Source organism: Salmo salar, chromosome ssa02 (assembly GCF_905237065.1).
Source record: "Salmo salar chromosome ssa02, Ssal_v3.1, whole genome shotgun sequence".
Taxonomy (NCBI): Eukaryota; Metazoa; Chordata; class Actinopteri; order Salmoniformes; family Salmonidae; genus Salmo; species Salmo salar.
In genome coordinates this window covers 64,809,271-64,835,598 of record NC_059443.1, presented here as the reverse complement: position 1 = coordinate 64,835,598, position 26,328 = coordinate 64,809,271, and the positions used below count along the sequence as shown (strand labels likewise).

Below are 26,328 nucleotides of genomic sequence, written 5' to 3'. Positions count from 1 at the left end.
CGGTATGACGGCTGCGTGGTCCCATGGTGTTTATACTTGCACATTATTGTTTGTACAGATGAACGTGGTACCTTCAGGCATTTGGAAATTGCTCCCAAGGATGAACCAGACTTGTGGAGGTCTACAATTGTTTTTCTGAGGTCTTAGCTGATTTCTTTTGATTTTCCCATGATGTCAAGCAAAGAGGCACTGAGTTTGAAGGTAGGCCTTGAAATGCATCCACAGGTACACCTCCAATTGACTCAAATGATGTCAATTAGCCTATCAGAAGCTTCTAAAGCCATGACATAATTTTCTGGAATTTTCCAAGCTGTTTAAAGGCACAGTCAACTTAGTGTATGTAAACTTCTGACCCATTGGAATTGTGATACAGTGAATGATAAGTGAAATAATCTGTCTGTAAACAATTGTTGGAAAAATTACTTGTGTCATGCACAAAGTAGATATCCTAACCGACTTGCCAAAACTATAGTTTGTTAACAAGAAATGTGTGGAGTGGTTGAAAAACGAGTTTTAATGACTCCAATCGACGTGTATGTAAACTTCCGACTTCAACTGTATGTGTCATATGAGGACAGGATGGGCTGTGTGCGTGTGTGTGTGTGTGTGTGTGGCGTGTGAGTGTGTGTGTGTGTGTGCGTGGTGTGTGAGTGTGTGAGTGTGCGGAGGACTAAAATCACTAATGGAACTCAAAGAAGAGAACTACCCCCTAGAGTCGATTGACTCTAATCTAATTAGCATAATACAAATAATCCTCATCAAAATCCATCCGTTTTAGAGAGAGATATCCGTTTCTGCATGGGCTACTGTCCGCAGACCGTCAGCCTTCCATCTGCGGTGGAACCTGGTAGAGCTACACCAGGAGACATCCCGGAAGTCTGTCTTCTCATGTAAATGTCTGTAGCGACCAAACAGTATGCGCTACAAACTAATATGACCCCACTGTAGAAAGAGGAGACTCTCACGAACAGGAGACTCTCTACGATGCTTACAAGCTTCACAAGATTGGTCTGAAGTAACCCTGTACCAGTTAAAAAAAAGGAATGGAAGTATGGAAGTACTTTAGTGCCAAAAAAAGGGTTAAATATGTGTAAAAAAAATATAGAATAATTTCCTGAACTGTCTTATAGCTCTCAGATATAGGACAGACACTTCAAAATATGCTTCCTTTTAATGTATTTTTTGACTATCAATGTATTCAATGTGTTGTTATGGGCTAATAGCAGGAAAGCGAAATGTAATGTTTCATCAAGTTATTATTTTTGTTGGGTCCTAAAATTCAAACAATTCCTTGGTACGACCATCTTAAAACAATTCCATTTGTTTGTTAGCTTATTAGAAACCCAGCCCCGGGCCCTTAGACTCAAGGGGGTTTCACGGGAAAAGAGCACGCCGCACAGAACCGACAGCAGTGCCAGTAACAATAAACCATGTCTACAGGATGACCCCCCCCTGCCCTCACTGAGACAACCTCTGCACGTCACCGATTGGCCTATTCAGCCATCTCCAGACCAATAGCAAGCCAGACCCACACCATAACCCGAACACAGTATACTTGGAAGGAATCATACTGGACTAAGAGGGATCCCAAAGGAAGGTGTGTGATTATGCACACCCACGTGTGTGTGTGCGTGTGTGTAAAGGGCTTAATACGTAGAGAGATTAGCTGTACATGTCAGCTTACTCTGAATTTCATGAAAACATGGTACTGAGTGTGCTAACGGTTGAAATTTGTCACATTTTACTCAGTGGATACATTATATTTGCATACTCTCTACATGACATTTTTGCATAATTATTTCAAATGGGTAAGATGCTCCACAGCTCCAAGATGAAGGAACCCTTTGATTCTAACACAGCCGTGACGTACTATGTTCTTTGTGTACGTGACAGGGATGTGAAAAGGAATGTGACAAACGTACAGTCACTGGACTCTTCAACGGCATAAAGTACTAGGGGTTTCATTCTCAACTTCAATGTGACGACTGTAAAGTTCAGGAATATGATTTGTTGAATGTTGGTTGAGTCCAAAACAACAGTCGTTCTTAGCAGTGCTTCATACAACTATATTAAATAATAGGAATTTCAGACTCAGTTACGTGTCGAACACTTGTCTTGTTGAAAACAACATCTATTACAGTGACTTATACAAGTCCTTGACTCTACAGGACACAAAAATACTAATTTCCATCTTAAATTCAGCCTGACAACCAAACACACGTACACTCACTGAACTTGTACATAATCCATTAAACGCCAAGTCTAATTCATCAGTCTAAAACAACAGCCATTATGGTGATTCATATCAACACACACCACTGAGGGGGAGAACCAACCATCCATCCATAATGGAGTGGACCTGTAGCTGGCCCATTATCCCCACATTAGAACTTGGAGAAATGCCTTATTTGTCATGGTTACGTTTCCTGTCTGTCAGAACACGCAGCTCCAAATTACCCATGAGAGGGATACTTGGAGGGGTGTAATCACCCAGGTGCTACGACCTCCATTAGGTTCGCTAGTACACACACACACACACACGCAAGCGCATACGTGCACCGTGCATACAGAACACGTGCGCGAACACACACGCAGGCATGTACACATATTTCTCTCTCGTGTACAATACGTTCCATACTTGAGATATGAGATGACAGTGTGTGTGTGTGTGTGTGTGTGTGTGTGTGTGTGTGTGTGTGTGTGTGTGTGTGTGTGTGTGTGTGTGTGTGTGTGTGTGTGTGTGTGTGTGTGTAATAGTTGTGTTATGTTCAGCCTTCCAGCCATTATGTTCAGTAAAGGGAAGGGTGAGGTACATTATAAGGAGAGGCGTTAGATGATTCCGACATCAGCGGCTGACTTGCGCCGGACCTTTGTCAGACTCTTGGACTTCATCCACCTTTATCATCCTCCTCCACTAATGCTAGAGAGGGTTGAAAGGTCACTCATTCACTGTTGTTGGCATTAGATCATCTACTGTTATATTTTCACATTGTTTATCAGTTGATGTAAAATGTATGGACCTGGTTGGTCATTTGATCTCATGGTGTGGTTATGAAATATGGACCCACGTGGTGGAATTTTATCAGCTATCATTTTTTTTGCGTTGTTTATTAGTTGTTATATGTGTATCTATGGACCCCGATGACCAGCTGTATTTTATCATATACTATAGATTTGAAGGAAAAGAATCCTGAAAATATAATTAGAACCTTGTATGGCAGAAGAAGATTTGTACAAAAATCTAATAAGTATCTGGTAAGATGTTGAAAGGTTTTCCTGATACAGTGCCTTCGGAAAGTATTCAGACCCCTTGACTTTTTCCACATTTTGTTACTATACAGCCTTATTCCAAAATGGATTAAATTATTTTTTCCCCTCATCAACACACAATACCCCATAATGACAAAGCAAAAACTGTTGATCAAATTTAGGAAATGTATAAAATAAAAAAAAAGGAAATAAAAAATTAATGTAAGTATTCAGACCCTTTACTCAGTACTTTGTTGAAGCACCTTTGGCAGCAATTACAGCCTTGAGTCTTCTTGGATATGACGCTACAAGCTTTTCACACCTGTATTTGGGGAGTTTCTCCCATTCTTCTCTGCAAATCCTCTCAAGCCATGTCAGGTTGAATGGAGAGCGTTGCTGCACAGCTATTTTCAGGTCTCTCCAGAGACATTCATTCTGGTCCAAGTCCAGGTTCTGGCTAGGCCACTCAAGGACATTCAGAGACTTGTCCCGAAGCCACTCCTGCGTTGTCTTGGCTGTGTGCTTAGGGTTGTTTTTCTGTTGGAAGGTGAACCTTTGCCCCAGTCTGAGGTCCTGAGCACTCTGGAGCAGGTTTTCATCAAGGATCTCTCTGTACTTTGCTCTGTTCATCTTTGCCTCAATCCTGATAAGTCTCCCAGTCCCTGCCACTGAAAAACATTCCCACAGCATGATGCTGCCACCACCATGCTTCACCATAGGGATGGTGCCAGGTTTCCTCCAGACGTGACGTTTGGCATTTAGGCCAAAGAGTTCAATCTTGGTTTCATCAGACCAGAGAATCTTGTTTCTCATTGTCTGAGAGTCTTTAGATGCCTTTTAGCAAACTCCAAGCGGGCTGTCATGTGCCTTTTACGGAGTAGTGGCCTCCATCTGGCCACTCTACCATAAAGGCCTGATTGGTGAAGTGCTGCAGAGATGGTTGTCCTTCTGGAAGGTTCTCCCATCTACACAGAGGAACTCTGGAGCTCTGTCAGAGTGACCATCGGGTTCTTGGACCCCTCCCTGACCAAGGCCCTTCTCCCCCAATTGCTCAGTTTGGCCGGGCGACCAGCTCTAGGAAGAGTATTGGTGGTTCCAAACTTCTTCCATTTAAGAATGACGGAGGCCACTGTGTTCTTGGGGACCTTCAATGCTGCAGAAATATTTTGGTACCCTTCCCCAGATCTGTACCTTGATACAATCCTGTCTCGGAGCTCCAAGTACAATTCCTTCGACCTCACGGCTTGGTTTTTGCTCTGACATGCACTGTCAACTGTGGGACCTTATATAGACAGGTGTGTGCCTTTCCAAATCATGTCCAATCAATTGAATTTACCACAGGTGGACTCCAATCAAGTTGTAGAAACGTCTCAAGGATGATCAAAGGAACAGGATGCACCTGAGCTCAATTTCGAGTCCCATAGCAAATTGTCCGAATACTGATGTAAATCAGGTATTTCTGTTTTTTGTTTTTAATAAATTTGCCAACATTTTCAAAAACCTGTTTTCGCTTTGTCTTTATGGGATATTGTGTGTAGATTGCTGAGGAAATTGTTTTATTTAATCCATTTAAGAATAAGGCTGTAACGTATCAAAATGTGGAAAAAGTCAAGGGGTCTGATTACTTTCCAAAGTCACTGTGTGTCAGTGGTGTAGTTGTTTATGTGTTAACTTATATGCCTTATATGATGTACACAATTAATTACATGATTGTGGTGAATTTCCTACATGAACATGGTATGACATATTTGAGACATTACAGGAGTCATCTATGAATATCATAATACAATTTTATGTTCTGACAATGTCAATTCCACAAAATAAATGCTTTCCTTATAGGTTTCACATTGTTTTTATAAGTTAACATATAAAAAACTATAAGAAAATTCCAATATTTGCATATACACTGAGTGTACAAAACAGGAACACATTAAGTTTGTCCTCAGAACAGCCTCAATTCGTCGGGGCATGGACTCCACAAGGTGTCGAAAGCCTTCTACAGGGATGCTGGTCCACGTTGACTCCAATGCTTCCCACAGTTGTGTGAAGTTGGCTGGATGTCTTTTGGGTGGTGGACCATCTTGATACACACAGGAAACAGTTGAGCGTGAAATACCCAACAGTGTTTTAGTTCTTGATACACTCAAACAGGTGTGCCTGGCTCCTTCTACCATACAGTACCCTGTTCAAAGGCCTGTAAATCGTTTGTCTTACGCCTTCACCCTCTGAATGGCACATATACACAACCCATGTCTCAATCGTCTCAAGGCTTAAAAATCCTTATTTAACCTGTTTCCCCACTTCATCTATACTGACTGAAGTGGATTTAACAAGTGACATCAATAAGGGATCATAGCTTTCACCTGGATTCACCTGGTCAGTCTGTGTCATGGAAAGAGCAGGTGTTCCTAATGTTTTGTTCACAAATGGTACATTTTCAGATATGAGTTTCCATCATTAAGGCTGGGCAACACCTCCTACTGGACAGTTCATTTATCTACGGTCTCCCTAACCTAGCCCAGCCCTGCTTAGCTTTGATATTTGTCATTGTCACTGACCAATGTGTGAACATGAGAATGATTGTTGAGAGATCCCCACTAAATAGAAATAGATTCACTAATGCTATGAAAGTCATTCCTCCTCTTCTCCCTCCTCCTCCTCCTTGCTCCCTTCCTCCTCCTGCTTCTCCTTTTTCCTGCTCCTCCTCTTCCTCCTTTCTTCAATACATCAGACAGTGTCCCATGTATGTGAGACCTTAGAAGGCTTAGCTTACATGTCTCTTGTATGTTTTTATATAATACATGCAACATTTTGTAAAGTATACATTTTGTCTACTCATATAAGTATATATTACAAGAACATTTGATGAATCTTGCATGTGTATTTGCTGTACAAGTTCCAGGAAAACATAAGAATCTTGTTATATTCTCTTTTCCATATGGGCTGGCGGGTTGCATTTGGACATTGTTTTTTATATTCACATTGTGTATCTTGTCACTATTTCCAAGAACAGTATTTTGTCATTTATATTTTTTCTAAGAAATGGATTATGATGCATGCAGCAGAGTTCCAGAGCTCCGATAGCCATGAAAGATGGTTTCCAATAGGAAGAAGTGAAACCCCGAGACCAGAGCCATATAGTGGGATACACCAATACTAGTCTTATAACTAGTATTGCATCATCCAATATTACTATTGTTATGTCCAGAATGTACTTCCCACCACCACCACCACCACCACCACCACCCACCATCAAAACCACCACCACCACCACCACCAGCACAACCACCACAACCATCCACCACCACCACCCACAGGTGTGTGTGTGTGTGTGTGTGTGTGTGTGTGTGTGTGTGTGTGTGTGTGTCAATGCCAATAAAAAATGCATTGTCTGGATGGTACATTGAGTTCTTTAGTTTGTTCTCTGGACTGACATGAAAGAGCACAGAATATATTATCATAAATATCCATGTGTCTTTATGCTACTGAAAATATGATCCAAGTTTTGAAGAATATCTGATCTGTCTGCACAGACAGATCATACAGCCTACTCTGTGTCTCTCTGCAAACTTTCTTTCTCCCATAAACTGTTTTCAAAAATTATATCAAAGTGATGGTGCTATTTCCTGGAGTGTGTTTTCACCGGCTCACGCACAGCAGCGCAAGGAAACCCACAGCGGAATCACAATTCTTCACAACCTCCAATTTCATGTGAACGGTAACCAAGCAACCCACAGAAACACAATTATCATTCATGCAGTGTGAGCATTCACTTTTATACCTTTTTCCTTTCCTCCCTTCCTCCCCCCACTCAATTTACAGGTTGCATCCCAAATGGCACCCTATTGCCTATATAGTGCACTACTTTTGACCAGAACCCTATGGGCCCTAGTGCACCATATAGTGAATAGGTGGCCATTTGGGACGAAGGCGAACATAAAAGCGGTATTTGAATAAAGGGAGAGGTATTGTCAATACTCATGGGGGAATGGCGGTAAATGTAATTTCCTGCAATTTACACCTAGCAGCATCAAACAGACAGATAGTCCTACCTGTCTATCTTGTCCTGAAAGGGGGGGTGGAATCAACAATGTTCTATGGTGAAGAAGGCGACAGGAGACACTTGTCCTCAGATTTGAAAGACACATTACAAAGTCTATATTGGAGAGAAAGACAACGAGAGAAGGGGAGGGTAAAATAGAGAGAAAGATGGATGGGGAAGGAGGATAAGAGAGAGACTGAGGTAAAGAAAGAAAGAGATGGGTAGAGAAAGAGAGAGAGAGATACAATAGAGAAAATATAGCAAGAGAACAAAAATGTGTGAGAATGTAAGGGGGAAACCCCCCCCCCGTAGCATTGTTAGCCAGGCTCATATAGATTAGCCTGTTTCTGCTGGCCCATTTGGCAGCTCTAGTAGGTCTAGTACACGTCATACACACACACACCCTCCCCCCCACCCCCCACACATACACACTGCTTCATTTGGCAGCTCTAGAAGGTACTCTGTACTCCTGTTCTAGGTCTGGTTCATTATGCATCAAATGATTCAACAACAATCAAACAGACTGAAATGGAGGGTCTTTACCTGAACTTGTCCAATAAAAAATGCTTGTTTTAGTTTCCGGTTGCTAAACATTTTGCTACAGTGTGCCAAATGAATATGAACCTGTACTCCTGTCCCCATCCCCAGTCCCAATCCGTGGGTGGACACTTCCTGATTAAACAGATTGGGTAAACACTGGCGAGCTAGGAGGCAGGAGGCTGACTCCCAATTGGCACCCTATTCACTATACAGGCCCATGGGCTCTGGTCAAAATAAGTGCACAATATAGGGAATACGGTGTCATTTGGGATGCATCCCCTGCGCCATGATTAGGGTTAGGATGTTCTGTACATAACATGACACATGGTGAAGAGTTCAGAGAAGAGTACGGTGTCTAGACAGCTTGCTCTCTCTTTCCCTCTCCCTTTCAATTGCTCACTCACTCTATCACTTTCTGTCGCTCTACCTCTTGCCTTCTAAAACCAACAACATATTTTGTAAGGGAGGAGACTTGGGCATTAGACCAATTTTAGAATCAGAGGAGGGGTGGTAGGAGTATCTTTTTGTTTGGGGAGCTATCTACAGTATCACAGTGACATGGAAGGAGCAGCTTGTTCTGTCCTTGTGAGTGGTGTTACCGACAGAAAGAGAGCGGGAGAGAGAGAAAGAGGTACTGGGACTCAAACACAAACAGACCCCACAAAGCCCCAGGACAGCAATACAATTAGACTCAACCAAATCATGAGAAAACAAAAAGATAATTACTTGACACAAAAACTGAGCAAACTGGAAAGCTATTTGGCACTAAACAGAGAGTACACAGCAGCAGAATACCTGACAACTGTGACTGACCCAAAATTAAGAAAAGCTTTGACTATGTACAGACTGTCACACCCTGATCTGTTTTACCTGTCTCGTGCTTGTCTCCACCCCCCACCAGGTGTCTCCTATTTTCCCCATTATCCCTTGTGTATTTATACCTGTGTTTCCTGTCGTTCTGTTGCCAGGTCGTCTTGTCCCGTCAAGTAGTCCCAGCATGTGTTTTTCCTTCTCGCTAGTCTTCCTGGTTCCCTTTCATCACATTCCCAGTGGGTCAGAAGTTTACATACACTCAATTAGTATTTGGTAGCATTGCCTTTAAATTGTTTAACTTGGGTCAAACATTTCAGGTAGCCTTCCACAAGCTTCCCACAATAAGTTGGGTGAATTTTGGCCCATTCCTCCTGACAGAGCTGGTGAAACCGAGTTAGGTTTGTAGGCCTCCTTGCTCGCACACACGTTTTCAGTTCTGCCCACACATTTTCTATAGGATTGAGGTCAGGGCTTTGTGATGGCCACTCCAATACCTTGACTTTGTTGTCCTTAAGCCATTTTGCAACAACTTTGGAGGTATGCTTGGGGTCAGTGTCCATTTGGAAGACCCATTTGCAACCAAGCTTTAACTGTCTGAGATGTTACTTCAATATAGCCATATAATTTTCCTTCTCATGATGCCATCTATTTTGTGAATTGCACCAGTCCCTCCTGCAGCAAAGCACCCCCACAACATGATGCTGCCAAACACGTGCTTCACAGTTGGGATGGTGTTCTTCGGCTTGCAAGCCCCCTTTTTCCTCCAAACATGGTTATTATGGCCAAACGGTTCTATTTTTGTTTCATCCGACCAGAGGATATTTCTCCAAAAAGTACGATCTTTGTCCCCATGTGCAGTTGCAAACCGTAGTCTGGCTTTTTTATGGCAGTTCTGGAGCAGTGGCTTCCTCCTTGCTGAGCGGCCTTTCAGGTTATGTCGATATAGGACTAGTTTTACTGTGAATATAGATACTTTTGTACCTGTTTCCTCCAGCATCTTCACAAGGTCCTTTGCTGCTGTTCTGGGATTGATTTGCACTTTTCACACCAAAGTACGTTTATCTCTAAGAGACAGAACACGTCTCCTTCCTGAGTGGTGTGACGGCTGCGTGGTCCCATGGTGTTTATACTTGCATACTATTGTTTGTACAGATGAACGTGGTACCTTCAGGTGTTTGGAAATTGCTCCCAAGGATGAACCAATCTTGGCTGATTTCTTTTGATTTTGCCATGATGTCAAGCAAAGAGGCACTGAGTTTGAAGGTAGGCCTTAAAATGCATCCACAGGTACACCTCCAATTGACTCAAATGATGTCAATTAGCCTATCAGAAGCTTCTAAAACCGTGACATAATTTTTTGGAATTTTCCAAGCTGTTTAAAGGCACAGTCAATTTAGTGTATGTAAACTTCTGACCCACTGGAATTGTGATACAGTGAATGATAAGTGAAATAATCTGTCTGTAAACAATTGTTGGAAAAATTACTTGTGTCATGCACAAAATAGATGTCCTAACCGACTTGCCAAAACTATAGTTTGTTAACAAGAGTGGTTGAAAAATGAGTTTTAATGACTCCAACCTAAGTGTATGTAAACTCCCGACTTCAACTGTATCTAATACCTCTCTGAGACTCGAACCATCTGCCTCCTGTGTCTGCATCTGGGTCTCATCCGGTGTCTGCATCTGGGTCTCATCCGGTGTCTGCATCTGGGTCTCATCCGGTGTTGTTGTAGACTCAGTGAGCATAGCCTTCTTATTGATAGAGGCCACTGTAGGCAGACCTGGCTCTCAAGAGAAGACAGACTATGTGCACAAATGAGATGAAATCTAAGCTGCACTTCCTAACCCCCTGCCAAATGTATGACCATATTAGAGACAGATATTTCCCTCCATTTACACAGACCCAGAAAGAATTTGAAAACAAATCCAATTTTGATAAACTCCCATATCTATTAGGTGTGCAACCACAGCAGCAAGATTTGTGACCTGTTGCCACAAGTAAAGGGCAACCAGTGGAGCACAAACACCACTGTAATTACAACCTATTTATATCAGGTTTATTTATTTTCCCTTTCGTACTTCAACTCACACATTGTTATAACACCGCACATAGCCAATAATGTCATTTGAAATGTCTATATTATTTCAAAACTTTTGTGAGGGTAATGTTTACTGTTCATTTCTGATGGTTTATTTTCCTTTTGTTCATTATCCATTTCAATTGCTATGGTAATGTAAACATATGTTTCCTATGCCTGTAAAGCCCTTTGAATCAAATTGAATTAAAAGACAGTGTATGTAAGAGAGATAGATAAAGATAGTGTGAGAGATAAAGAGAAGCAGAGAGAGAGAGAGAGAGAGAGAAAGAAGCAGAGAGAGAAAGAGAAGCAGAGAGAGAGAGATACGACATTATAAAATCCATGTACACAAACAACAAGTGTGCGGTTAAAATTGGCAAAAAACACATTTCTTCCCACAGGGCTGTGGGGTGACACAGGGATGCAGCTTAAGCCTCATCCTCTTCAACATATATATATCAACGAATTGGCGAGGGCACTAGAACAGTCTGCAGCAACCGGCCTCACCCTACTAGAATCTGAAGTCAAATGTCTACTGTTTGCTGATGATCTGGTGCTTCTGTCCCCAACCAAGGAGGGTCTACAGCAGCACCTAGATCTTCTGCACAGATTCTGTCAGACCTGGGCCCTGACAGTAAATCTCAGTAAGACAAAAATAATGGTGTTCCAAAAAAGGTCCAGTCGCCAGGACCCCAAATACAAATTCCATCTAGACACCGTTGCCCTAGAGCACACAAAAAACTATACATACCTCGGCCCAAACATCAGAGCCACAGGTAACTTCCACAAAGCTGGGAATGATCTGAGAGACAAGGCAAGAAGGGCCTTCTATGCCATCAAAAGGAACATAAAATTTGACATACCAATTAGGATCTGGCAAAAAAAAATACTTAAATCAGTTATAGAACCCATTGCCCTTTATGGTTGTGAAGTATGGGGTCCGCTCACCAACCAAGAATTCACAAAATGGGACAAACACCAAATTGAGACTCTGTATGCAGAATTCTGCAAAAATATCCTCTGTGTATAACGTAAAACACCAAATAATGCACGCAGAGCAGAATTAGGCCGATACCTGCTAATTATCAAAATACAGAAGAAACGTTAAATTCTACAACCACCTAAAAGGAAGCGATTCCCAAATCTTCCATTACAATGCCATCACCTACAGAGAGCTGAACCTGGAGAAGACTCCCCTAAGCAAGCTGGTCTCGGAGCTCTGTTCACAAACAGACCCCACAGAGCCCCAGGACAGCAACACAATTAGACCCAACCAAATCATGAGAAAACAAAAGATAATTACTTGATACATTGGAAAGAATTAACAGAAAAGCAAACTAGAATGCTATTTGGCCCTAAACAGAGAGTACACAGTGGCAAAATACCTGACCACTGTGACTGACCCAAAATTAAGGAAAGCTTTGACTATGTACAGACTCAGTGAGCATAGCCTTATTATTCAGAAAGGCCGCCGTAGGCAGACCTGGCTCTTAAGAGAAGACAGGCTATGTGCACACTACCAACAAAATGAGGTGGAAACTGAGCTGCACTTCCTAACCTCCTGCCAAATGTATGACCATATTAGAGACACATATTTCCCTCAGATTACACAGATCCACAAAGAATTCAAAAACAAACCCAATTTTGATAAACTCCCATATCTACTGGGTGAAATACCACAGTGTGCAATCACAGCAGCAAGCTTTGTGACCTGTTGCCACAAGAAAAGGGAAACCAGTGAAGAACAAACACCATTGTAAACACAACCCATATTTATGTTTATTTATTTTCCCTTTTGTACCTTAACCATTTGCACATCATTACAACACTGTATATACAGTATACACATAATATGACACTTGTAATGTCTTTATTCTTTTGGAACTTCTGTGAGTATAATGTTTACGGTTCATTTTTATTGTTTATTTCTTGCTTTGGCAATGTTAACACATGTTTCCCATGCCAATAAAGCAGAGTTAGTGAGAGAGAGTGAGTGAGTGAGTGAGTGAGTGAGTGAGTGAGTGAGTGAGTGAGTGAGTGAGTGAGTGAGTGAGTGAGTGAGTGAGTGAGTGAGTGAGTGAGTGAGTGAGTGAGTGAGTGAGAGTGAGAGAGAGAGTGAGAGAGAGAGAGAGAGAGTCAGCCCAAATGACCACTTCTACTGTAGCCTTCCCAGGGGTTTCCAGGCTAACCAAGAGAGTAAGGATTTTGTGGTTTCCCTTTGTCATCAAGGTTTCAAGATCTGCCAACTGCTCACATGGACACTAGAATGCTATCCGCTCGAAGGCTGTCCAATGATCTACTGTCCCAACAATGTTGTGAATCTCTAGTTTACACTGAGTGTCTGTGAATCCCGTCAGCACAGTCTTCTTCTCCTCATTTCTCTCTTTCACCTTCATCCCCAGAAGGGAGGAGCAGCATATTGATTTCTGCAGGTCAGACCCTGCCGGACACACCTTCTGTACAGGATCATTGGGAGGCTGTTCTTTGTCCATCAGGTAGAAGCAATAACCTCATGGGGCCTCAGCCAGATAGAGGCCCTTTCCAACCTCAGTGAGGGGCCAACCAAGCCGCTTAGAATTGCTGACAGCCTGGCTAGACTGCAGAGTCAAACCGAGGAAGCCATTGCCTAGGTGATATCCTCCCACTCCATAATTGTAGATCAGTTGAGCCACAAAGTCATCATCCTCTGGCCCAAAGCCGACCATTGTCTTGGTCCATTTTCCATCATAAGGGTCCTTACAAGTTGCCTTCTTCAAACTCTTCGTGACGCAAAATCTTCATGCCGAGCACATCTCGGTAAAAAGGTGGCCGTTTTGCTTCTGTCACCCACTTTGAAAACTAAATGCAAGGCTTGCCTCAAAGCCAATATAATCCAAGTGAGTTTGCTGTGTACTGTATAATTATATATCACGCTCAGTTTGTCTACGTTGATTGAGCATCCTTGAAATTGATTGCCGTATAGAAAAGAGAAAGGAAAAAACAGAAGAAACCACAGAGAAACGAGAGAAAAAACACCCTAAGAGGCATGATCACGATCATTGTTTTAATTTTCTCTGAACCTGACTAAGTTTCCCACTACCTTTTGCTGCCGTGACAGCAGTAACACATTTCCTCAAGCGGAAATGCTTCTTCACACTCAACTGGTCTAACCCCACTGTCTCCTGTAACACCACAACTGACCTCACAAACTTATCAACGTCAAAGAAATCTGCCAATTTGACAGATTTCCCAAAAGTCTGATCCAGGAACCCATTTACATCCGCTAAATTGTAAATTGAGTCGTCACCAGCTGCTACCATATCAACAGAGATGTCCATATCATTCTCCTGATCCTCCTCAACTGAGGCCACAGACCCCTGACTCTCCTCAGCCACATCCCTCTGAACACTCCCCACTTGCACCCCATTACCCGTAGTGGACATCTCCTCCACTACCTGGAAGACTAACCCCACCTGATCCTCATTACCCGTAGTGGACATCTCCTCCACTACCTGGGAGACTAGCCCCACCTGATCCTCATTACCCATAGTGGACATCTCCTCCACTACCTGGGAGACTAGCTCCACCTGTACCCCATTACCCATAGTGGACATCTCCTCCACTACCTGGGAGACTAGCCACACCTGAACCCCATTACTCGTAGTGGACATCTCCTCCACTACCTGGGAGACTAGCCCCACCTGAACCCCATTACCCGTAGTGGACATCCCCTCCACTACCTGGGAGACTAGCTCCACCTGAACCCCATTACCCGTAGTGGACATCTCCTCCACTACCTGGGAGACTAGCCCCACCTGAACCCCATTACCCGTAGTGGACATCTCCTCCACTACCTGGGAGACTAGCTCCACCTGAACCCCAACACTCGTACTGGGCATCTCCTCACCAGTCTGGGGAATTGCCTCCCCAAATCCATCCTTACCTCCTACAACAATATTTTTCTGCTGCATAACAGACGCTATGTTCCCCTCTGGTATAAGCTGCAACCCTCAATGCGGACAACTTGTTCCTCAGCAACAGGTGCTTGTGACTGCTCTATCACTGTCGGCCCACTTCTCCCTACATCAGTGGGCCCAGGCGTTACGAGGACCACCTCTCCCTACATCAGTGGGCCCAGGCGTTACGAGGACCACCTCTCTCTACATCAGTGGGCCCAGGCGTTACGAGGACCACCTCTCCCTTCATCAGTGGGCCCAGGCGTTACGAGGACCACCTCTCCCTACATCAGTGGGCCCAGGCGTTATGAGGACCACCTCTCTCTACATCAGTGGGCCCAGGCGTTACGAGGACCACCTCTCCCTACATCAGTGGGCCCAGGCGTTACGAGGACCACCTCTCTCTACATCAGTGGGCCCAGGCGTTACGAGGACCACCTCTCTCTACATCAGTGGGCCCAGGCGTTACGAGAACCACCTGCACCCCTCCCTCTGCCTTCTCCCTTTTCGGGCAAGCATGTCGCTTATGACCAACATCCCCACACTCAAAACACCGTTGACTACCCGTACTAGCATAAGCCATATACTGTACAGTCTGTTGTCATACTTTACTTTAAAACAATAACTCTAAAGTCTGCTCCGGTGAGTCCAAAAACAAACACCGGTCGCCGAAACGACATAACCCGTTTCAGAGCCGGGTGTGAAAGACATAACCTGTTTCAGAGCCGGGTGTTTAAAACAACAACCTGTTTCAGAGCCGGGTGTGAAAGACATAACCTGTTTCAGAGCCGGGTGTTTGAAACAACATACCCTGTTTCAGAGCCGGGTGTGAAAACATAAGCCGTTTCAGAGCCGGGTGTTTGAAACAACATAACCCGTTTCAGAGCCGGGTGTTTGCAACCCAACGGGACAATTTTAATTGAAGTTGCAAACTTTCCAAAATGCAATAACTTTTTAAAGTAATGATAACCTTAATCATGCCTAGAAAAAGGAAAACCACCAAGAAAATGAAAAAAATAAATAACACAGGCAATGTAACTCCACACCAAACACTCAGAATCCCAAAAAACTCCCAGCATGCACAGAGAGAGAGAGATAGAGATATAGTTGAGAGAGAGAGAGAGACAGGGCAACCAGTGAAGAACAAACACCATTGTAAATACAACCCATATTTATGTTTATTTCTTTTCCCTTTTGTACTTTAACAATTTGCACTTAATTACAACACGGTATATAGACATAATATGACATTTGAAATGTCTTTATTCTTTTGGAACTTCTGTAAGTGTAATGTTTATTTTTGTATTGTTTATCCATTTCACATGCTTTAGCAGAGAGGCAGAGAGGCAGAGAGGCAGAGAGAGAGAGAGAGAGACACCTGCCAAATGTACGACTATATTTCCCTCAGATTACACAGATCCACAAAGAATTAGAAAACAAATCCAATTTTGATAAACTCCCATATCTATTGGGTGAAATACCACAGTGTGCCATCACAGCAGCAAGATGTGTGACCTGTTGCTACAAGAAAAGGGCAACCAGTGAAGAACAAACACCATTGTAAATACAACCCATATTTATGTTTATTTATTTTCCCTTTTGTACTTTAACTATTTGCACATCATTACAACACTGTATAGACATAATACAACATAGAGATATTATTTTGTGAGTGTAATATTTACTGTTGAAATGAATTGAAAGAGAGACAGAAAGAGAGAGATAGTGAGAGAAAGACAGAGATAAAGAGAAAGAGAAGCAGAGAGAGAGAGTCAGACAAAGAGAGAGACAGGTAGGCAGAGCCAGAGAGTGGTAGAGAGAGAGTGAGAGCGGTAGAGAGAGAATGTGGGGGATTGTTGAGTAAAACACTTTCCATCCATTCAGGACCAGTCGTGCCAAGCTTGTAAATAATGAGCTAAAGCAATGAGGTAGAGGCCCGAGCACTAACGTCTTAAATTCCTTATTGATTTGGACGGATCGGCCAGAGCTGCCTCCCGACTCTGTCAAAACCAGAGAGTTGTTTATATATACTGCTCAAAAAAATAAAGGGAACACTTAAACAACACATCCTAGATCTGAATGAAAGAAATAATCTTATTAAATACTTTTTTCTTTATATAGTTGAATGTGCTGACAACAAAATCACACAAAAATAATCAATGGAAATCCAATTTATCAACCCATGGAGGTCTGGATTTGGAGTCACACTCAAAATTAAAGTGGAAAACCACACTACAGGCTGATCCAACTTTGATGTAATGTCCTTAAAACAAGTAAAAATGAGGCTCAGTAGTGTGTGTGGCCACCACGTGCCTGAATGACCTCCCTACAACGCCTGGGCATGCTCCTGATGAGGTGGCGGATGGTCTCCTGAGGGATCTCCTCCCAGACCGGGACTAAAGCATCCGCCAACTCCTGGACAGTCTGTGGTGCAACGTGGCGTTGGTGGATGGAGCGAGACATGATGTCCCAGATGTGCTCAATTGGATTCAGGTCTGGGGAACGGGCGGGCCAGTCCATAGCATCAATGCCTTCCTCTTGCAGGAACTGCTGACACACTCCAGCCACATGAGGTCTAGCATTGTCTTGCATTAGGAGGAACCCAGGGCCAACCGCACCAGCATATGGTCTCACAAGGGGTCTGAGGATCTCATCTCGGTACCTAATGGCAGTCAGGCTACCTCTGGCGAGCACATGGAGGGCTGTGCGGCCCCCCAAAGAAATGCCACCCCACACCATGACTGACCCACCGCCAAACCGGTCATGCTGGAGGATGTTGCAGGCAGCAGAACGTTCTCCACGGCGTCTCCAGACTCTGTCACGTCTGTCACGTGCTCAATGTGAACCTGCTTTCATCTGTGAAGAGCACAGGGCGCCAGTGGCGAATTTGCCAATCTTGGTGTTTTCTGGCAAATGCCAAACGTCCAGCACGGTGTTGGGCTGTAAGCACAACCCCCACCTGTGGACGTCGGGCCCTCATACCACCCTCATGGAGTCTGTTTCTGACCGTTTGAGCAGACACATGCACATTTGTGGCCTGCTGGAGGTAATTTTGCAGGGCTCTGGCAGTGCTTCTCCTGCTCCTCCTTGCACAAAGGCGGAGGTAGTGGTCCTGCTGCTGGGTTGTTGCCCTCCTACGGCCTCCTCCACGTCTCCTGATGTACTGGCCTGTCTCCTGGTAGCGCCTCCATGCTCTGGACACTACGCTGACAGACACAGCAAACCTTCTTGCCACAGCTCGCATTGATGTGCCATCCTGGATGAGCTGCACTACCTGAGCCACTTGTGTGGGTTGTAGACTCCGTCTCATGCTACCACTAGAGTGAAAGCACCGGCAGCATTCAAAAGTGACCAAAATATCAGCCAGGAAGCATAGGAACTGAGAAGTGGTCTGTGGTCCCCACCTGCAGAACCACTCCTTTATTGGGGGTGTCTTGCTAATTGCCTATAATTTCCACCTGTTGTCTATTCCATTTGCACAACAGCATGTGAAATGTATTGTCAATCAGTGTTGCTTCCTAAGTGGACAGTTTGATTTCACAGAAGTGTGATTGACTTGGAGTTAGATTGTGTTGGTTAAGTGTTCCCTTTATTTTTTTGAGCAATATATATATATATTTATTGCCATTTTTTCATTTTCGAGAAGAACACATTTTATTACACTTCAACAGAGTGAGAGAACAAACATAATAATAAAATGTAGGCATATAGGTGTAATATAGTGTATTTATGATTTAGAACATTTCATAAACTCTGGGGGTTGGCGTTTGTGTACGATATCATGGTGGCTGGACTTGTGACAGTCATTATTATTTATTTAGTAAAGAAATGTGTCACATCCCACACACTTGCATGCTCATGGGCAGGCACAATAGGCACACTCTCACACATACACCTCTCACTGTCCCGTCACATCCCCCCACCACACGCTCCACTTTACGACATCACACACACTGAAACAGGAGCAACTGGAAAAATGATGCCATTATCTCTGCAACACAAACATTAATAACGTTTTCATTGACACCGTCGCCAGCCATGACCGCCCGCCAGGCCAGATAACACACACACACACACACACACACACACACACACACACACACACACACACGGTGTAGTGAGCCATTTTGCACCATTTATCTTGGTGCCTGTTTACTTTGGGTATATCACACACACAGTGCAGCTGTTGGGAGGGTTAATGACATCTCACAACCCCCCACCTGGCCACACCACACACGTGTGTGTGTGGCTGACCCTTATTGTGTGGCTAATATGGTTGTGGTGGCCATTAGCCCAGGCCATGGTCTCTCTCTCTCAATTTTCATATTCCCTCTCACCCCTCCTCTCATCAGAACCCTTTTACAGAGGTCACCAACAACATCTCACAGTTTGACTTCAGTATTCGACGTTTGTCAAGGTGGGAGGGGATAAACGTCACATTTTGACGGTTAAGTTTAGGCATTCATTCTGAATGGTTGAGTTAAGGGTTAAGGTTTGGGATAGGGTCCAATAAGTGCCTAGCACTGGGATTGAACACATGACCCTCGGAGCCCCGAGCTCGCAGCTTATCCGCCATCCCCATCCGCATCGCCCTTGTCGCAAGTCTACTTGATGGTAATGGACCTCACAGTTGCCTCTAGTGGCCTGTTTTGAAGGCATCTCCCGACATCCTGGGGACATGGATGAACGTCGAATATCGCCTTGGATCTCGAGTGACCTGACTGCCCTCACACTCCGTCTCTCCTCAGAACCCTTTTTTCCAGATCACAGGGCTTTAGATGGATTTCGTTCTCCTTTCATCTCTCTCTCTTCCTTTAACTGTCCCTCTCTCTTTCTTCATTTAACTGTCCCTCTCTCTTTCTTCCTTTAACTCTCTCTCTCTTTCTTCCTTTAACTCTCTCTCTCTCTTTCTTCCTTTAACTCTCCCTCTCTCTTCCCTCTCTCTTTCCCTTTAGACGTGCGTACACCCGCAGTGTGGAAGTCTTTGCGGAAAAGAAACCTATTTTCACTCCATTTTGTTTTTCTCAATACCCAGACTTACTCAGCCCTAAAGGTCCACATATCTATTACCAAGAAGGGAGAGAAGCCTAGTGCTCAAAGTGTGATTACAACCCTGAGTAAGAACAATAATAAAGTCTCAAAGTTTGAGAAATAAAAGTCACATTTGGTTCAAGACCATAGATGCATGTTTTAGCATAGCTGCTCAATGAAGTAGAAATCTTAATGTCTTAAAAATGCCATTATACTCTACTCTCTCTACAGACGTGTTTTTCTATTTCACCCTCTGTTGCTACCTACCAGAGCGATTGAGTGGAATTAATTCATAATGGGTAGGGTTGCAAAGCTTCTGGCAATTTAGCAAAGTTACCGGAATCTTCAGTAATTTTGGTAATTAACAGAAAATCTATGGCAATCTATCATAACTTTGGTCATTTATACTTAAATAACAAAACAATATATTTTCATTTATAGTATTAATTTATTATATCTGTATCCATATTATCCATGATTTTCTAGTACATAGATCATACTGTTCAAGAGAAAATGTATTATTCTTTTCATTAATGATGCTAATCAACAATTACATTATTTTCAATTAACTCTGCAACTTTTGCAACTAATGACTTTTTTCATAACTGCCACCAAAAACATTAACAACAAATACATATTGACATAGTATTTTTTTTGTTTTGTTTTATAAGAAAAAGTTTGAGAAGAAATATATAGGGATATTTCATACTGAAACCCTCAAATTAAACACCAATCGTCACTAAGTTGATGGTTTATATTTTGGATAATGTTTTATAGCTTTGTCATTCAATTTTTTTCTTATTCAATTATTTAATATATTTTACATGTGATAAGGCCACACATATTTACATACCTGTGACAATGTGAAGTACCCTAAAGGGCCACTAGATGTGATAGATTAGATAAAATCCTTGTAGTTTAGTGCTAAACTTTGAAGGTTTCCAGTAATATACCAACCTTTTGAAATCCTAGTTATGGGTCTCTGGGATATTGCGGCTGAAATATTGTCACATTAAGCCTCCTCTTCCTCGTCGCATTTACCCCATCACCATGGAAACCATCTCCCAGAAGTCCCCTCTCTGTACAGAGAGAAGAATGATAATTGTGAGCTAGACTCAGCTGGAAGTAAAGAACACCCCTCTCCAGGTTTCCCAGACTCATAAAACTAACTTCAAGGTTTCATTTGATTAGGTGAGTAGTGTTGTCTTTTGTCAACATTCTTCCCCAGTGTGATTATCCATAGGCTACAATGACTGTGGGGACTTTATGCTGTTTCGCTTCCTCTATCTACACTACCGTTCAAAAGTTTAGGGTCACTTAGAAATGTCCTTGTTTTTGAAAGAAAAACACTTTTTTTCTGTCCATTAAAATAACATCAAATGGATCAGAAATACAGGGTAGACATTGTTAATGTTATAAATGACTATTGTAGCTGGAAACGGCTGATTTTTAATGGAATATCTACATAGGTGTACAGAGGCCCATTATCAGCAACCATCACTCCTGTGTTCCAATGGCACGTTGTGTTAGCTAATCCAAGTTTATCATTTTAAAAGGCTAATTGATCATTAGAAAACCCTTTTGCAATTATGTTAGCACAGCTGAAAACTGTTCTTCTGATTAAAGAAGCAATAAAACTGGCCTTCTTTAGACTAGTTGAGTATCTGGAGCATCAGTATTTGTGGGTTCGATGACAGGCTCAAAATGGCCAGAAACAAAGATACTTTCTTCTGAAACTCGTCAGTCTATTCTTGTTCTGAGAAATGAAGGCTATTCCATGCGAGAAATTGCCAAGAAACTGAATATCTTATACAACGCTGTGTACTACTCCCTTCACAGAACAGCGCAAACTGACTCTAACCAGAATAGAAAGAGGAGTGGGAGGCCCCGGTGCACAACTGAGCAAGAGGACAAGTACATTAGAGGGTCTAGTTTGAGAAACTGATGCCTCACAAGTCTTCAACTGGCAGCTTCATTAAATATTACCCATAAAACACCAGTCTCAACGTCAAGAGTGAAGAGGTGACTCCGGGATGCTGGCCTTCTAGGCAGAGTTCCTCTGTCCAGTGTCTGTGTTCTTTTGCCCATTTTAATCTTTTTATTGTCCAGTCTGAGATACGGCTTTCAGACCCCTTGACTTTTTCAACATTTTGTTAGGTTACAGCCTTATTCTGAAATTGATTACATTGTATTTTTTCCTTATCAAATCGACACACAATACCCTATAATGACAAAGCAAAAATGAGGTTGACAAAAACCCCTGAAATATCACATTTACATAACTGTTCAGACCCTTTACATAGTACTTTGTTGAAGCACCTTTGGCAGCAAGTACAGCCTCGAGTCGTCTTGGGTATGACGCTACAAGCTTGGCACACCTGTATTTGGGGAGTTTTTCCAATTATTCTCTGCAGATCCTCTCAAGCTCTGTCTGGTTGGATGGTTGGATGGGGAGCGTCACTGCTCTGGGTGGGCCAGTCTGAGGTCATGAGCGCTCTGGAGCAGGTTTTCATCAAGGATCTCTCTGTACTTTGCTCCGTTCATCTTTCCCTCGATCCTGAGTAGTCTCCCAGTCCCTGCCGCTGAAAAACATCCCCACAGCATGATTCTGCCACAACCATGCGTCACTGTAGGGATGGTGCCAGGTTTCCTCCAGACGTGACACTTGGCATTCAGGCCAAAGAGTTCAATCTTGGTTTAATTAGACCAGAGAATCTTGTTTCTCATGGTCTGAGAGTCTTTAGGTGACTTTTGGCAAACTCCAAGTGGGCTGTCATGTGCCTTTCACTGAGGAGTGGCTTCCATCTTGCCACTCTGCCATAAAGGCCTGATTGGTGAAGTGCTGCAGAGATGGTTGGATGGACAATTACTTCGACCTCACCTTTTCATGTTGTTCTCAACTTGACTTTTATTAAAACAAACTTTATTGGGTTTAAAAGGTGTAAAGAATAGTGAAGATATTGACATAAAAGTGAGGGTAAGGTTGTGTTGGTATAGGATACAAACCCGGTTTAGGGTTTAGGTATGGGGGTAGGGTTGGGTACATGATATGAACCCAGTTTAGAGTAAAGGTTTAGGGGTAGGGTATAGCATATTAACCCAGTTTAGGGAAAGGGTAAAGGTTTTGGGTAGGGTTGGGTACAGGATACGAACCCGGTTTAGGGTAAAGGTTTAGAGGGTAGGGTTGGGTACTGGATACGAACCCGGTTTAGGGTAAAGGTTTAGAGGGTAGGGTTGGGTACTGGATACGAACCCGGTTTAGGGTAAGGGTAACGGTTTGGGGGTAGGGTTGGGTATAGCATATTAACCAGGTTTAGGTAAAGGGGAAAGGTTTGGGGTAGGGTTGGGTACAGGATACGAACCCGGTTTAGGGTAAAGGTTTGGGGGTAGGGTTGGGTACAGGATACGAACCCGGATTAGGATAAGGGTAAAGGTTTGGGGGTAGGGTTGGGTTGGGTATAGCATGTTAACCAGGTTTAGGGAAAGGGGAAAGGTTTGGTGGTAGAGTTAGGTACAGGATATGAACCCGGTTTAGAGTAAGGTTTGGGGGGGGTAGGGTTGAGTACAGGATACGGACCCGGTTTGGGGTAAGGGGTTTGGGTTAAGGGGAGGGTTGGGTACAGGATACGGACCCGGTTTAAGGTAAGGGGTTTGGGTTGGGGGAAGGGTTGAGTACAGGATACGGACCCGGTTTAGGGTAAGGGGTTTGGGTTGGGGGAAGGGTTGAGTACAGGATATGGACCCGGTTTAGGGTAAGTGGTTTGGGTTTGGGTTGGGGGGAGGGTTGGGTACAGGATACGGACCCGGTTTACGGGAAAGGGTTTGGGTTGGTGGGAGGTGATAATTAACTTAATTAAAAAAGGAGTAGAGAAGAAGTACATTCATGTAGATCCCCCATACATGTCTATTCTCTATCAAGTCCATATCCCACTGTTCTACGCATTATTGCATATATTACAGGACCACAAAGGCACATCATTCTAACCACTGGGAGAATAAAGCATTGTTGGCGGCTCTGTGAATAGATATCCACCTGGAGTGTGTGTGTGTGTGTGTGTGTGTGTTGTGTGTACAGTGCCTTGCAAAAGTATTCACCCCCTTGTCATTTTTCCTATTTTGTTACATTACAACCTGTAATTTAAATGGATCTTTATTTGGATTTCATGTAATGGACATACACAAAAAAGTTAAATGAAGAAAAAAAAATTGTTTAAAAGAAAATTAAGAAAATGAAAAAACGAAAAGTGGTGCGTGCATATGTATTCACCCCCTTTGCTATGAAGCCCCTAAATAAGATCTGGTGCAACCAATTAACTTCAGAAATCACATAATTAGTTAAATAAAGTTCACCTGTGTGCAATCTAAGTGTCACATGATCTCAGTATACACACACACACCTGTTCTGAAAGGCCCCAGAGTCTGTAACACCACTAAGCAAGGGGCACCACCAAGCAAGCAGCACCATGAAGACCAAGGAGCTCTACAAATAGGTCAGGGACAACGTTGTGGAGAAGTACAGATTAGGGTTCGGTTATAAAAAATATCCGAAACTTTGAACATCCCATGGAGCACCATTAAATCCATTATTAAAAAATGGAAAGAATATGGGCCGCCCACCAAAACTCACGGACCAGGCAAGGAGGGCATTAAGCAGAGAGGCAACAAAGTGACCAATTAACCTGAAGGAGCTGCATAGTTCCACAGCGGAGATTGGAGTATCTGTCTATAGGACCACTTTAAGCCGTACACTCCACAGAGCTTGGCTTAACGGAAGAGTGGCCAGAAAAAAGCCATTGTTTAATAAAAAAAAATAAGCAAAAACGTTTGGTTTTGCTAAAAGGCATATTGGAGACTCCCCAAACATATGGAAGAAGGTAATCTGGTTAGATGAGATTAAAATTGAGCTTTTTGGCCATCAAGGAAAATGCTATGTCTGGCGCAAACCCAAAACCTCTCATCACCCCAAGTTCCACCATCCCGACATTGAAGCATGGTGGTGGCAGCATCATGCTGTGGGTATGTTTTTCATTGGCAGGGACTGGGAAACTGGTCAGAATTGAAGGAATCATGGATGGTGCTAAATACAGGGAAATTCTTGAGGGAAACCTGTTTCAGTCTTCAAGAGATTTGAGACTGGGACGGAGGTTCACCTTCCAGCAGGACAATAACCCTAAGCATACTGCTGAAGCAACACTCGAGTGGTTTATGGGGAAACATTTAAATGTCTTGGAATGGCTTCGTCAAAGCCCAGACCTCAATCCAATTGAGAATCTCTGGTATGACTTAAAGATTTCTGGAGCTGGAGCAGTTTCGTCTTGAAGAATGGGCAAAAATCCCAGTGGCAAGCTTATAGAGACATACCCCAAGAGACTTGCAGCTGTTATTGCTGCAAAGTATTGACTTTGGGGGGGGACATTTTGCATCTTCAAAGTGGTAGGCAGGTTGTGTATATCAAATGATACAAGCCCCCCAAAAATCGATTTTAATTCCAGATTGTAAGGCATCAAAATAGGAAAAATGCCAAGGGGGGTGAATACTTTCGCAAGCCACTGTATATATAGGTGTGCATTTATATCTGCCTGGAGTGGACGTCTCTGTTGCCTAGACAAAGAGAGAAGTATTGCACTGAATGTATTTCCCTATGACATATCCCTGAAGCGGTTACAAGAGGTGTAGTGGAGAAGACAATGGCTGCATCTGAAATGGCACCATATTCTCTACATAGTGCACTACTTTTGACCAGGACCCATAGGGTGCCATTCGGGCCACACTTTGCCATCCTCAAATACTACACAGCTGGTGGTGTTCACATGTACACACGCGTGTTTGTCTTTGTTATCCACCCAGTGAACTACAGCTGGACACTTCACATCATGGAATGTCAAGTGATGATGAGGTGTTTAGAGGGAGAAAAGAGAAAATATGGTGTGTGTGTGTTCGTGTGTGTGCCCGCGTGCGCGCATGTTCGTGTGTGCGTGCGTGTGTGGGTGCATGTGTGCGTGCGGTCTTGTTGTTGTTTTCTTGTGTCTCTGAACTACGAGTTAAACTTGGAAACAGATCAAGTAAGATTAACCATGATGGATGTTAGATTTTGACACATTCAAACCCAACCCAGTGGGTAATTCACAAGAACAGAACAGCCCGCTAGAACTGCCTGTTCAATTCCTACAACCTTTCCTCAACCCCCCCCCCCTGCTGATCCCCTATATGGTGCACCCTGTGTGTGTGTGTGTACGCGTGCGTGTGTACACATGTGTTAGTGTGTGTGTGCATTACAACAGCCTCTTCAATTCAGTTCCTCCTACGAGAAGAGCCTCAGCTCAACCCCTACTGATCCACCTTGATGGTGTCCTCCCCCGCTAATCACCACAACAACAAATATCGGCAGATAATGCAACCAGACAATAACCAGCAGATAATGCTACCTTCAGGGCCATTTGATGCTTGAAAAGCCCAGCTAGACATGAGGGGACACGAATGGGGAGGTTTTTTGAAAATGCATTAGAACTCATGAAACAAAGATGCACCGGCACACCGGTGACCTCGACCCCCTCCGTTCATCCATCCCCCTCCTGATCGATTTGAGACACACACGCCCACCTGCATGCACATAATCTCTCTCTCTCACAAACACACACAC

The 26,328-nt window shown here is 43.4% G+C and overlaps 1 pseudogene; it reads right to left on the bottom strand.

The window, feature by feature from the left end:
* The window catches only part of LOC106589846 (glyoxalase domain-containing protein 4-like), a 28,438-nt pseudogene extending 14,189 nt beyond the window's left edge, over positions 1-14,249 (bottom strand).
* Positions 14,250-26,328: the final 12,079 nt, after the last annotated feature.